The sequence below is a fragment of the Microcebus murinus genome, chromosome 3 (assembly GCF_040939455.1).
Source record: "Microcebus murinus isolate Inina chromosome 3, M.murinus_Inina_mat1.0, whole genome shotgun sequence".
Taxonomy (NCBI): Eukaryota; Metazoa; Chordata; class Mammalia; order Primates; family Cheirogaleidae; genus Microcebus; species Microcebus murinus.
The window spans coordinates 103547072-103560847 of NC_134106.1; positions in this window are offsets into that span (position 1 = coordinate 103547072).

The window sequence follows — 13776 nt, forward strand, 5'->3', positions numbered from 1 at the left end:
AAAGTGTTTTATAAAAATAGTCTTACTAAATCTTTCAAGAAATAAAACATCATGCTTTCTGATATAGTAAAGTGAAACATAATGAGGAGTAAATTAACAAAGAAATTTGTCATTTGAACAAAATAAATTTAGTAGTTAATATTGATACTTAGATTTCAAGAGTGACTGGTCAGAAAACTGGTAACAAAAGCAAAATCACCTTTTAAGTATGGCAAAAGTGTGTGTGTGTATATATAATTAAAAACAAATATTTTATTTAATTATATTTTTAAATTGCTTTTGCTTAGATATCACTATGAAGGAATTTTGCATTGAAGATATTTTTCTTGCAGATTAATATCTCATTACGTGTAATGCATTTGTGCTAAGAGACATATCCCCTTAATTAATCCCCTTTAATTAATATCCCCTTTAATTAATTCAGGTGATAGTAATGTTCCCCTTTAATTAATTCAGGTGATAGTAATATCCCCTTTAATTAATTCAGGTGATAGTAATGTTCAGGAAAGAAAGAAAGAAGAAGTGAAAATAAGAAAAAAAGAAAGAACAGACAAAAGAACAAAAGAACTAAAGAAAGAACAAATAAAAGAAAGAAGGAAGAAAATAAAGAGGGAAAGAAAGAAATGAAAGAAAAAACTTCATGCATTTGATATTTACCATTTTCAAAATTTACTTTACCTACTAGCTTTACATTCAATTTCATTTCCTTTATTAATATAATATATCCTTTTGGGATTATTTCTTCCACAGAACAGATACAATAATATAATTTCAATAATTACTGATATGTTGAATTATTTAACAAAATTCATAGAAACTACAATATTAATTACTGTCATATTTTTTTATAACCCTTTGATATCATTATGAATCTATATATTATTAAGGCATATTTAATACCTAAATTCAAGAAAAGTACTTTAAATTGATACCTGATATACTAGCTCAGTGGAAGCTCATATGGTTGCTAATAAAAATAATCAATCAAAGTTAGTGTTAAAAAAGATTGTAAAGTGATTATAATTAATCGTCTAATCAGATTCTCAAATACTCTAATGTTTCAGAGAGATTTTTACACACAATTATATGTATAATACTCAAATCATTTTCTTGAGAAGTGAAATACAGATTACTAGTTTTTCATTTACATTTCTTAAAACTCTATATTTAAAATATGATATTTACTTTATTAGGTGACTATAGCCATAAGTATTGTTTTTGTTGTAGAGAAATAATTTTAAGCTTATTTTTAATCCAATTTAATAACTAAAAAAATATATATATATATATATGCAAGTTTTCTGTTAAATTAGTGTCTGTTAAATTTTTATAATAAAAATAAGGATAGAAAAATGTCTATACTTGTGGTTAATGTTCAAGTTTGGTTTATAATAACCATGATCTCCATGAACTAAATTAGAAATCTTAAGTAGTATCCAAAATATGGAAATCATTCTGACTTGGCATAGGCATGCTAAAATAATGCATCCTTTACCATTTAAATCCCTTTATCATTTAACATCCAAGATTCTCAACAGAAACTACCTAAAAATCAATGAAACATTATTGTGCCAAAGTCATCAGGATATATAACTTTGGATATAATCAGAAATGATTTCTATCTTTTTCTTCATGAGCGTAGGCTGTACGTAATTCAACTTTCAACTAAACCAATTCAGTAACTGCCCATTTGTGATATCTTAACCAAGATAATTTTAGTTATTGTCTGCCTCTTAAGGAAAGAAAACCACTGGATCATCACATCTATCTACCTGTTGTGCAGTTTTAAGGGGTGAAGTTTCAAGGGTTTAATGATAGAGATAAAGGTTTGGAACAAGATCAAGCAAAAGGATAAATGGAGAATCCCTAGAAGTAGAGGTTGTCTCTCTTCTCTATAGCAACAGTAGGGTGTTTGTATTTTAGTTTTCCTATAGCCAATATTGCCTCAAATTCTGGAGAAAATGGTCCTTCTTGCTAAGAGCAGGAATAAATTGTACCCTTGAAATCTCTAAATTTTTATTTTACCTCCATAGTCACCTATGAATATACTCTGCCATTCCTGTAATTAAAAATATAACTGTTCTTTTCATGACAAAAGCAACCATATCATAAGAAGGAAAAATACTTACTTACCAATTCAATAATGATAACATTTAAAATATACATTTTTGGTCCAAGTTTCTTTTCCTCTAACTTTTTAAAAATGTTTTTTTGAACATTAGAATTTATTTTTCACTAATGAGGGATAGTATATAATTTGAGGCGTCCCCACACCTTAGTATCATAGACATTACCTTTTACCTTTTTTCCAAGAACTTCATTCTTAGTATCTTGAACATAACATAAAATGTGGGTCAAAAAAGAATATTAAAACACTGTATTTAAAAACAATAATCAGACTAACATTTCTCTTTTAAAGGACTTATATGCTTTGTTGACAGTTTGAATAATCAAGCATTCAGTTAATTCTGCTTGATCTGTAAATGGCAAGCATTCAATTATCTGTACTCTATCAGATGTCACAGGTTGTATTTTTAAAAGTTAATTCATTAGTATTTATGAACAAGTTTACTTTATGATATTTGTCATATTAACAGATGGCAAATACAATTGGCAAGTCAATTTTTTTTACTACACTCTTCTCTTCCTGTTCTGAGCACCTCTCTGTTACAATGTTTTATCATAATTGCACTTAAATCTTGTAGTCCTTTTTTGCCAACTACCCATTCAAGTTCATATATTAACTATACTACTAACATTGCTTCATTGCACTGGCCTTCTATTTCAGAATCTTTTCACCTGAATTATTGTGAATGTTCTACCAATTTTTTTTTCTACACAGCGATCTCTTTATCTCATCTTACTCTCCATCTTTCAAATATAAGTTGTCCCTGTTCAAAGATTTTATAGCAGTATAATTCTCATTAGTTTTGTTCCTAAGTTATACCAATGTCTACATATTAATATTCAAGTAACATTATTCAATGTATATCTTCAGCTCTGCTAATCACATTTTTCCTTTGCTTCCTTTGTTTCTCTTTTTCCTTTTATGTATAATGTTCCCTCAAAATTATAGTTTTGTTTAACTTAGATTGCCCTTTTTTCCCATTTTTTCCATTAGTTAAGATATACATCTCTTTGCACTAAAGTCTCCCCTCTCTCTCACTCTGCCTCATGGTGAGTCACATTGGGGCAGCCATGACCACTGTTCAAATCTGCTAAGTAGAATCTGCTAAGAAGAGAGAGATTTCATTTAGGTTTAATGTGATATAGTCATGTAGCTGCAATCACTTTCACAAGTAGTGTTTCTAGCTATAGATATATAGAAAGACATGAATTTGCAAAACCAGAAATCATATTAAAATGTTCTACAGAACAAGGATATGAAATTTGTAAGGTGGAAGGAGATAAAAATGTTAAAATTATGAAGAGTAGAAGCTAACCTGTGGAAAATTTTCACAATCATTAGATGTGTAACTGTTAAGGGGAAAATTTGTTTCCTTTAATGACAAATCAAATCAAACAGAATTTCTCTTCATCACTAATATATTTAATTATGCCGCCTTTCCTTAAGGACCCTACCTCTTCATTTTGAAAGCATCAAGCCCTAAAAGAAACTTTGTATTCAGCCCTTATGACCCAAGATTATTTGTTTTGTTTTGTTTTCTCATGAATTAGTTGCCAATATTATAAATGAGGTAATTTTAAAAATATACATAACATTTTTAACCATTTAACCAATTTTATGTGTATAGTTCATTGGCATTAAGTACATTCCCATTGTTGTGCAACCATTATAACTATCTATCCAAGGCCTTTTTTTAAATTTTGTAAGACTAAAACTTTGTACCCATTAAATAACTACTCAATCCTTGGTCTCTTCACCCCTGGCAACCACCATTCTACTTATTGTCTCAATGAATTTGACAATTCTAAGTATCTCATATAAGTGGAATCATGAAGTATTTGTCCCTTTGTGACTGGCTTATCTCACTTAGCATATTGCTTCAGGAATCACACATGTTGTAGTGCGTGTCAGAATTTCCATCCTTTACAGGGCTGAAGAATACTCCATTGTATGTATATTCTACATTTTGTTTATCCATTCTTCCACAGAGCAACAGTTGGGTTGCTTACACCTAGTGGCTGTTGTGAATAATGCTACTATGAACATCGGTGTACAAGCATCTGTTTGAGTCTCTGTTTTCAATTCTTCGGGGTATGTACTCAGAAGTGGAGTTGCCAGATTCTGTGGCAATTCAATGTTTAATTGTTTGAGAAACTTCCATATGAGGCACTTTTTATGACAGAAAAAAGAAAAAAAACATTGCATTGTAGAGATTCTTTTGGAGTAAATAAGATACTAAGATGAGGATAAGAGTTCTTTAGTTAGCCACAAGTCCCTTTTCTGTAACAATCCATTATATTACTAGCTTGCACCTTAGATACATGTATCTTGGGACCCCTGCCCTAGAAGTTAAAATAATCCACATAAGAAGAGTGATGAGAGAAAGTATGAAGAAGAAAAACAATAAATGCAAATGTGCTGAAAAGGGACTAGACCTTATTTCTATCTTTAGGTAAAAATTAAGAAGGAAGGATAAACTGTGTGAGCAGGTAAAAGCTTTAAAAAAATTATATGTGAAAGGGAAAAAATGAATGCTTGCATAAGTATTGGAGTTGAGAATCATTTATGAATATGAAGGAATTCGATTTACCATAGTTTAGCTAACACTAGTCCCCAGCAACACAGATCAAGTTTAGGGGTTTTTGTGAACTGCAAGAAAGTACAAACTTTGCTTCTAGCTCTTGCAGTCACAAATCACTCCATAAGTATTGGGAAAGACAGTCTCCTTGCATGCCCTTTTTTAACTCCACTGAACCACTTAAGAATAAGCCTTGAACCTGAGAATACTTCCTTACCAAGAGTAAGGAAGGAGTAAGAGTCTGTGCAACTTGTGCTGGATTTATAACTTTGTGTGGGAATATGTTTTCCTGTTTTAGACTAAATACGTATCCTTTGTTTTGCTTGAGTATGTGAGTCATATGACACAGGGCCAACACTTTGCTGTAACTATCCCTTGCAGGCAGGGTGCACGGTCCTTCTGCAGAACAAGAGGGGTAAGCACAGGCCAATCGTCCTCTGGTGGCTGTTGGGAGAGACAGAGACCCGCTGACCATGGGTGACCAACACTCACTACTGAAGCTGATCTTGCACTGTCTCTTCTCTGTGTAAGTGAACCTTGTTCCATCAAGTGTTTGACTCCTATATGTTTTCCTTGGTGACTCTAGTACAAAGATACAGTGGGCAGAAGTGTTTTTATTCCAGATAAAAGGCAACAGCTGCCTCCTGCTCAATAATGAGTAACAGATGCACAGCATGATCAGTGACCAATTATGCTACTTCTTTCAAATACTCTTGGTCACTGACATTCATCAGTCAGGTACAAACAGCAAAACACCTAGCTGTATTGCTTCCCTGTCTTCTAATGGTAAACCCACAAGTCCTTGTACAAAACTAGATCACTGAGAAGAAGAAGTGGCCAATAAACCTGGAAATGCAACAAAGAAATAGAAAGTGATGATGTCGGAAGTGAAATTTCAATAGAATATTAGTGGAGTGATAGGAGAAACTGTTGACTGTAGGAATGTTGACATTGGCGTGGTTCGAGAGATTTTAGAGGATGAATTTAGTGAAGGCAAATTTCTCTACATAAATGAGGAAATGTGTTGTGATGAAAAGCGTTAAGATGTCTCAGAGGAAGGAAGTGAAGCTGGCAAAAAAAAAAAATCCTCTCACTAAAGAAATTCTCAAAAAAGTTCTGTGACATTGAAAGTGCAGAGGATAAAATGTTGGAAACCAATTTAAACTTAGAAAAGCATATGAAAATCTACCAAGACTAGAAAATGGCTCACTCCATATTGTCAGTTGTATGAAAAGAAGAAAGCAAGTACTCTTCAGAATACTCTTGGTGAGTTTTTTTACAAAGAAATAAAACACTTTAATTGTCAATGTTTGTAATATTTTAAATTTTAATGTGCTAAATAAATACTAGTTTTACATTTGTATTTCCCTATATATTTTTAATCAACATAAGAAAACTCTTAATTTTGGCAAAATTTTTGAAGATCATAAAACAATCATAATTTTTTCACATTTGTCATTAAGGTCACCTTGCATAGTTTCAGCTTCCATGATCATTTTTATGATCCCACATTACTGTGCAAAATGAGGGCTATTTATACTTTACCTACTGGAATATTCTATATGATAATGAATTCTCTGGAGCTTTAGATTTATATGGATTATGTGTCTTTGCTCATGCTTGCTTTTGAGGTGAATAAGAACAAGTAAAGAAAAGAAAGACTTAATTCTGGTAGATAAGTGCAAGGCAAAATATTAGCAGAATGTAGACAACCTTTAAAATATAAATTTTCTGAGTTGTAGCTTCAATGTAGGTACTTATTACCAATGCAATTTGAGGAAGGATATTCAGTCCTTGTAAGGCTTATTGTCTTCACCATTAAAATGGAAAGTACAAGCTGTTTGTTAGGAAGATTACTGTGTAGTAACCGACATAGGGTTTAGTATAGTGAAAGTCCAATTAGTGAGTATTAAAGTTGTCTAGTTTGAGCTGTTTAAGTAGTTTAGGGGAGATACAAGTTTAACTGCCAGGCTGAAAGGTTTAAACTTTATCCTGTAGTAAAGAGGAAGTCATTGCAGGTAGTGCACTGACGGACATGATTAAACCAATGTCTTATGAAGATTTACTAGGAAACACTGGTGTAATACATTGAAGAATAGAAGGGCTAGTAGAAATGTGGTAAGCTGGGAGTATGGAATAGTTTTACATATATGTGATAATAAGAACTAAATTAGGAAGGGCTTGATAAACATTGTCCAATGAATAAAATCTAAAGGATACTTGTAATTAAGATAATTTGTTTAATGCAGTGAATAATGATTTAAACCTAAGAGAAAGAGCTATAAACATTGACAAGACCTACTGACTTATTTACATAGGCAACAGGCAGAGTATGTATCATGCTTAAGTAGATCCTCAGTTCATGTTTGTTGAATATATAAACTAAAGATGTCTACTAGGTTTTAAGTGCATGTAACAAAATAAGCTATATCCACATGACAAAGAGAAAGAATGAGAACTCAGAGAAGCAGAGAATGTATATGATTATTCAAAAAACACTACAAGGTTTGAAGTAAGCACTATTCAACATATGACAATAGAAATGTATGATGATAAGAGATAGAGGTTTGTAAGTGACTTAAAGGTAACAGCTAAATGGCAAGTCTCTAAAATACTTTGAAATTAAGACTATATCCTCAAGAGCTTCCCAATCATTCCACAAATGTTCTCAAGGGTATTTTGAAACTTTGGAAAAATACAAAGCTAAATTAAACATAGATCAATGGTATCTGTAATGTATACTATTTAAGGAGGTAGTACTTATTCTTGAGCAACTATAACATAAGGTAAAATGAGATTACATGGTCATGGCCAAAAAATATTCTGATGAAATACCTTGAGTGTTAACAGAAGTGTTAAATTGTTCTAAGATCTTTATTTTGTTGTTGTGGTTCCTTTTTTGTTTTGTTTTTAATGTATTTAGGTTTGTGTGTATGTGCTGTATTATTTGCTTCTCTGGGGGGCTTCATAGAAGAAATGACATTCAAATATGGATAGCTGCAATTTAGAAAAGAGGAGAAAAGTTGTTCTGTCTGTGAAGGAACCAAAGCAGAAAAGCAAGGAAATGTAGGCAGGACATTGAGTAGGTGAGCTTTATAGAGATACAAAGATGTTAAGAACTCAGGAGAAAGACAATCAGAAAAGGTATGCTTGGCAAAAATCTTGGAAGGCTTTATGCACTGTGATTAGTATGTAATTATTGTACCAGCTTATTGCATAATATTTAGACAGGGCTTTTCTGGTGGGTTTTTATGATTTTTTTCAGTGGCATTTATATTAGTCAAGGAGAATTAACTGTTACAACAACTGTTATAACAAATGACCCTGAATCACCATGGTTTACCATAGTAGTAGTTTATTAATTGAACCAGAGAGGGACTTCAAGATAGGGCCAAGACTTGTTTTATTCTTTATCAGCCAACTTCTGTGGTACTTGGATCCCACACTGCACTCGATCCTCTGAATCACTCAGGGACAAGTGGAAAAGAGGGTCTCCTGAGAGAAGTATCAGAAGATAAAGGTGTGAATGGAGTGACACAATGCCATTATCCAAAGTCCAGTCAGTGTCCTACTTAATTATAAATAGGTATATAAAATTGTCGCTACCACTGGAAATACAATTTAAGTAGCTTGCAGTGTGTGTGTTGAGATGTCTGGACACATTTCTTTCTTTTTTTTTTTTTTTTTAATTCCAAAGTATTATGGAGTACAAATGTATTTGGTTACAAGGATTGCTTTCATAATGCTTGAGTCAGGGTTAGAAGTGTGCCCATCACCCAGATAGTGTTCATTGTACCCATTAGGTAGGATTGTGCCCATCCCCCCTCTCCCTACTCCATGGTTAATATCCAGTGATTTTTATTTCCCTCTATGCACACCTGTGCTAATCAGTAGGTTCCAATTTAATAGTGAGCACATGTAGCGTTTGTTTCTCCATTCTTTAGATACTTCATGTAGGATAATGGTTTCCATTTCCATCCATATTGTTGCAAAAGACATTATGTCATCCTGCTTCATGACTGAGTAGCATTCCATGGTACACATATACCATATTTTGTTTATCCACTCATGAACTGATGAGCATTTGGGTTCATCCCACATCTTTGCAATTGTGAATTGTTCTGCAGTAAACATGCAAGTGTAGGTGTCTTTTGAATAAAAAGACTCATTTTCCTTTGGATAAATACCAATACCCAGTAGTGAGATTGCTGGATCAAATGGTAGGTTTAGTTTTAGTTCTTTGAGGAATCTCCATACTGTTTTCCATAGAAGTTGTACTAATTGACAGACTCACCAACATTGTATAAGCATTTCTTTCTCTCTGCATCCATGCCACCATCTATTGCTTTTGCACTTTTTAATAAAAGCCATTCTACCTTGGGTTAAGTGGTATCTCATTGTGGTTTTGATTTGTATTTCCCTAATGATTAGAGACTTTGAACATTTTTTCATAGGTTTATTGGCCATTTGTTTATCTTCTTTTGAAAAAAATTTGTTTATGTCTTTTGCCCACTTTTTAATTGGGTTGTTTGATTTTTTTTTCTTGCTGATTTGCTCGAGTTCTTTGTAGATACTGGTTATTGGCCCTTTATCAGATGTATAGCATGCAAATATTTTCTCCCATTCTGTAGGTTAACTATTTACTTTATTGATCATATTTTTAGCTGTGCAGGAGCTTTGTAATTTAATCAAGTTCCATTTATTTATTTTTGTTGTTGATGTGATGGACGTTGAGGTTGTCTTCATCAATTCTTTGCCCAGGACAATATCTAGAAGCCTTTTTCCAACATTTTCTTCTATAATTCTTATTGTAATATGCCTTATATTCAAGTCTTTCATCCATATTGAATTAATTTGTGTGAATGGTGAGAGATATGTATCCTGTTTCCTTCTTCTGCATGTGGCTCTCCAGTTGTCCCAGCACCATTTAGTGAATAGTGATTCTTTTCCCCTGTGTATATTGTTGTCTGCTTTGTCAAAGGTTGGTTGGCTGTATGTGAGTGGTTTTATTTCTGGATTTTCTGTTCTGTTCCTTTGGTCTATGTTCAATTTTCTGCCAATACCATGCTCTTTTGGTTACTATAGCTTTGTAGTATAGTTTGAATTTTGGTAATGTGATGCCTCCAGGTTTGTTCCTTTTGCTTAAGATTGCCTTAGCAATTCAGACTCTTTTCAGGTTCCAAACAAAGGATAGAATTATTTTTTCTGAATCTGTGAAATATGATATTGGCATTTAGATGGGGATTACATTTAATCTATAAGTCACTTTAGGAAGTATGAACATTTTAATAATGTTGATTCCACCAATACATGAGCATGACATTTTTCCATTTGTTTGTATCATAAGTGATTTCATCCCTCAATGTTTTGTAGCTCTCGTTGTAGAGAACTTTTACCTCCCTAGGTTAAGTATATTCCTAGGTATTTCATTTTCTTTGTAACTGCTATGAATGGTATGGAGCCTTTCATTTGACTCTTAGCTTGACTGTTATTGGTGTATAGAAATAATGCCGATTTGTCAGCATTTGCAACATTCTCCAAATTGGTCATATTTTAGGCCACAAAACATGGCTCAACAAATTAAAAAAAATAGAAATCCTACCATGTATCTTCTTAGACCACAGTGGAATAAAAGTAAAAATAAGCTCTAAGAGAAACACTCAATTCTGCACAGTCATGGAAATTAAACAACCTACTGCTGAATTATAATTGAATCAATGATGAAATTAAGATTAGAAATCAAAAGATTCTTCAAAGTGAATGACAAAAGGAATACAAGCTATCAAATTCTATGTAATTCAGCAAAAGCAGTCCTATGAGGAAAATTCATAGCCTTAGATGCCTACATCAGAAAGACAGAAAGATTACACATTAGCAGTCTCTAGGAACATGTCTCAAGGAACTAGAAAAGGAAGAGCAAACCAATCTCAACACAGCAGAAGAATAGAAATAACTAAGTTTAGAATAGAAGTAAATGAAATCAAAAACAAAAAAATAATACAGAAGATCAATGAAACAAAAAGATGGTTTTTTGAAAAGATAAACAAAATTTATAGAATTCTTGCTAGATTAACCAGGAACAGAAGAGAAGACACCCCAAGGAGCTCAATCAGAAATTGAAAAGAGATATTACAAATGATATCACAGAAATAAAATATATCATCTTTGAATACTATGAAAGTCTCTATGCACATAAACTTGAAAACCTAGAGGAAATGGACAAATTCCTGGAAACACACAACCTCCCAAGACTCAGTCAGAAAAAAATGGAACTCCTGAACATACGAATGATGAGTAATGAGTTTGAAGCAGCAATAAAAATTTTCTAAGCAAAAAAAAAAGCCTCAGACCAGATAAATTCACACCTGAATTTTATCACACCTACAAAAAAGAGTTGGTATCCATATTGCAAAAATTATCTCATAAGAGCAAGAAGGAGGTAATCCTTCCAACTCATTCTATGAGGCCAATTTCACCTTGATACCAATGCCAGAAAAGGACACAACAAAGAGAAAACTACAGACCAAAGTACCCTATGAAAATAGATGCAAAAATCCTCAGTAAAATAATAGCAAACCAAGTTTAACAGCACATCAAAAAAATAATCCACCAGGACCAAGTGGTCTTCATCCCAGGAATGCAAGGATGGTTCACCAATTAATGTAGTTCACCACATAAACAGAAGCAAATACAAAGATCATATGATAATCTCAATAGAAACAGTAAAAGCATTCGACACAATTCATCACCCTTTTGTGATAAAACCCTCAAGCAACATGGAATAGAACATATCTCAAAATTATAAAAGACACATATGACAAACCTAAAGCCAGCATCATACTAAATGGGGAAAAGTTGAAACAATTCCTACTACGATCTGGAACAAGACAAGGATGACCATTATCACCACTTCTATTAAGCATAGTCCTGGAAGTCCTAGCCAGAGCAATTAGGCAAGAGAAAGAAATTAAAGGTATTCATATTGGGAAAGATGATGTCAAACTATTGATTTTTTCTGATATGATCTTAAATTTAGAAAACCCCAAAGATTCCACCAACAGACTCTTGGAATTGATAAAGAAGTTCAGTAAAGTCTCGGGTTACCAAATCAATGGACATTTGGTTTCTTAAGAGAAGTTTTCAGATGAAAGTGAAAGAATGTGACATCTTAACAAGGCAGTTAGGGAATATAATTCAGCCTAACAACTATTATTTTTCATTAGAGTCCCAATGTCTGAAGCAATCTTTCAAATCAGAAAGGTGTGAGGAAAAGAGGGAATGGGTAGTAGTTAATAATGAACCTACAGTAACCATATAGAGGAAACAAGAACAGTAGAAGTCAGGAATGACAAAACTCTAATCCCAGAATTTTGAATTATAAAGGGAGAGCAACTAAGTTTCACAGATGGGATTAATCAACTGAAAAAAATAAAAATTCTCTGTCGTAAGATAATCTTTTACTCCAGTTTGCTTGGTAACATCCAATGTTACAGTGGTAGTCCCAGCAAAATAAGTATCAGTGTTCCAGTGTTCCAGTTTTCATGATAAATATTATGGTCATCTTACACATAAGGCTATATGTGAGGTAATTTAATCAAACAGATTTAAACTGATTTTGAACTGATTAAGAAAATTATCTTTATACAAAAATTGTATAATAAAAGTAAACAAGTTTATTGCATAGGACTGTGTCCCAAGAAAGACTTCTGGCAAAAGAGGAGGAGTTATCATAGCACCTTAGAAATAGGGGTTGCATTCTGCTAGAATATGTAATTGTATCTACAACAATGTCCAGGACGGATATTTCATAATAAGTTGATGCAGTTATGCAATCTGCTAAGTAGAACCTATTCCTACAGAGAAGACAGATGTACTACAAATGACTTGATAACATTGGTCATTAATATTTTCAAGGGATTCTCCTTGCTATGATTCCATGCTTAACACACAATGTATTGATTAGAATTTTCCTCCACTAAAATATTCTTACTGGAAGATAACACATTCATCTCTAACATGCACATTTTGTTTAGTTTTCCAGTTGTATTGCTTTATTACCATGTTTCCCGAAAAATAAGACAGGTTCTTATATTTATTTATCCTCAAGAAGACATTGTAGGGCTTATTTTAAGGGGATGTGTTATTTTCCCCTCAAAGCCTCAGCTTACAGCACGCACAGGATGGCTGGGACCTGACAAGGGGAGCCTACCTTATTGGTGGGGCTGCCCACACCTTTCCGGTCACCTCTGGGATAGTAGCTGTCAAGATGGGGCAGATGAGAAGGGCTGCTCATCTTCTTTACCTCTCTGCGACAAAATGCATGGGTTGTGCAGATACGCTGCATAGACATGCCCTTCACTAGGTCTTATTTTCTGGGTGAGACTTATATTTCACAAATGCTTAGAAATCCTGCTAGGGCTTATTTTGTGTGTAGGTCTTATTTTCGGGGAAACACGGTAATATAAAGAATTCAATCTCTGAATTTTACATATGTTGTTTTTGTTAAGTTACTGTATAGACTATATTATATTGTATGGTCATGTACCCTTAAAACAATCACACCTATGAAAACTAAAAAAGCATTTTTGGGGCCTAAAAGTTGAGTTCAGGACCCTAGAAATATTTTACTCCAGAAATTGTTCTCTTGAGGTCCATATTGAAGAACTCACTGGTCTCTCTGGATGAAAATTCTATCTAATATTTTCTTTAGTTTAATATGGTCAATGCAAATATTTAAAATAATAAAAATAACCTATTATACTTATTTATTAAAAATGTTCTGATGAAACATATCTATTTGTGGGTATAGGATTTTCCAGTCTTCTCTGGTGTCAGATTTCTAAATCTAAGTGGAAATAGCTCAATGATTGAACCTAGACAAAGTAAAGCTAAGCCTACCCTACGGTCTAATCACAGGAAGAGCATACATTCTAGTCAGAAATTTGAAAGCACCTGGGAACTCTGCAGTGAGGATTTTCAGTGAAACAGTGATGACTTTACTTTAATGACAGTCAGAATGAGATTTCACAAACCACAGTTAGTTTGAAGGAGAAAGCATTAGTGCTTATGT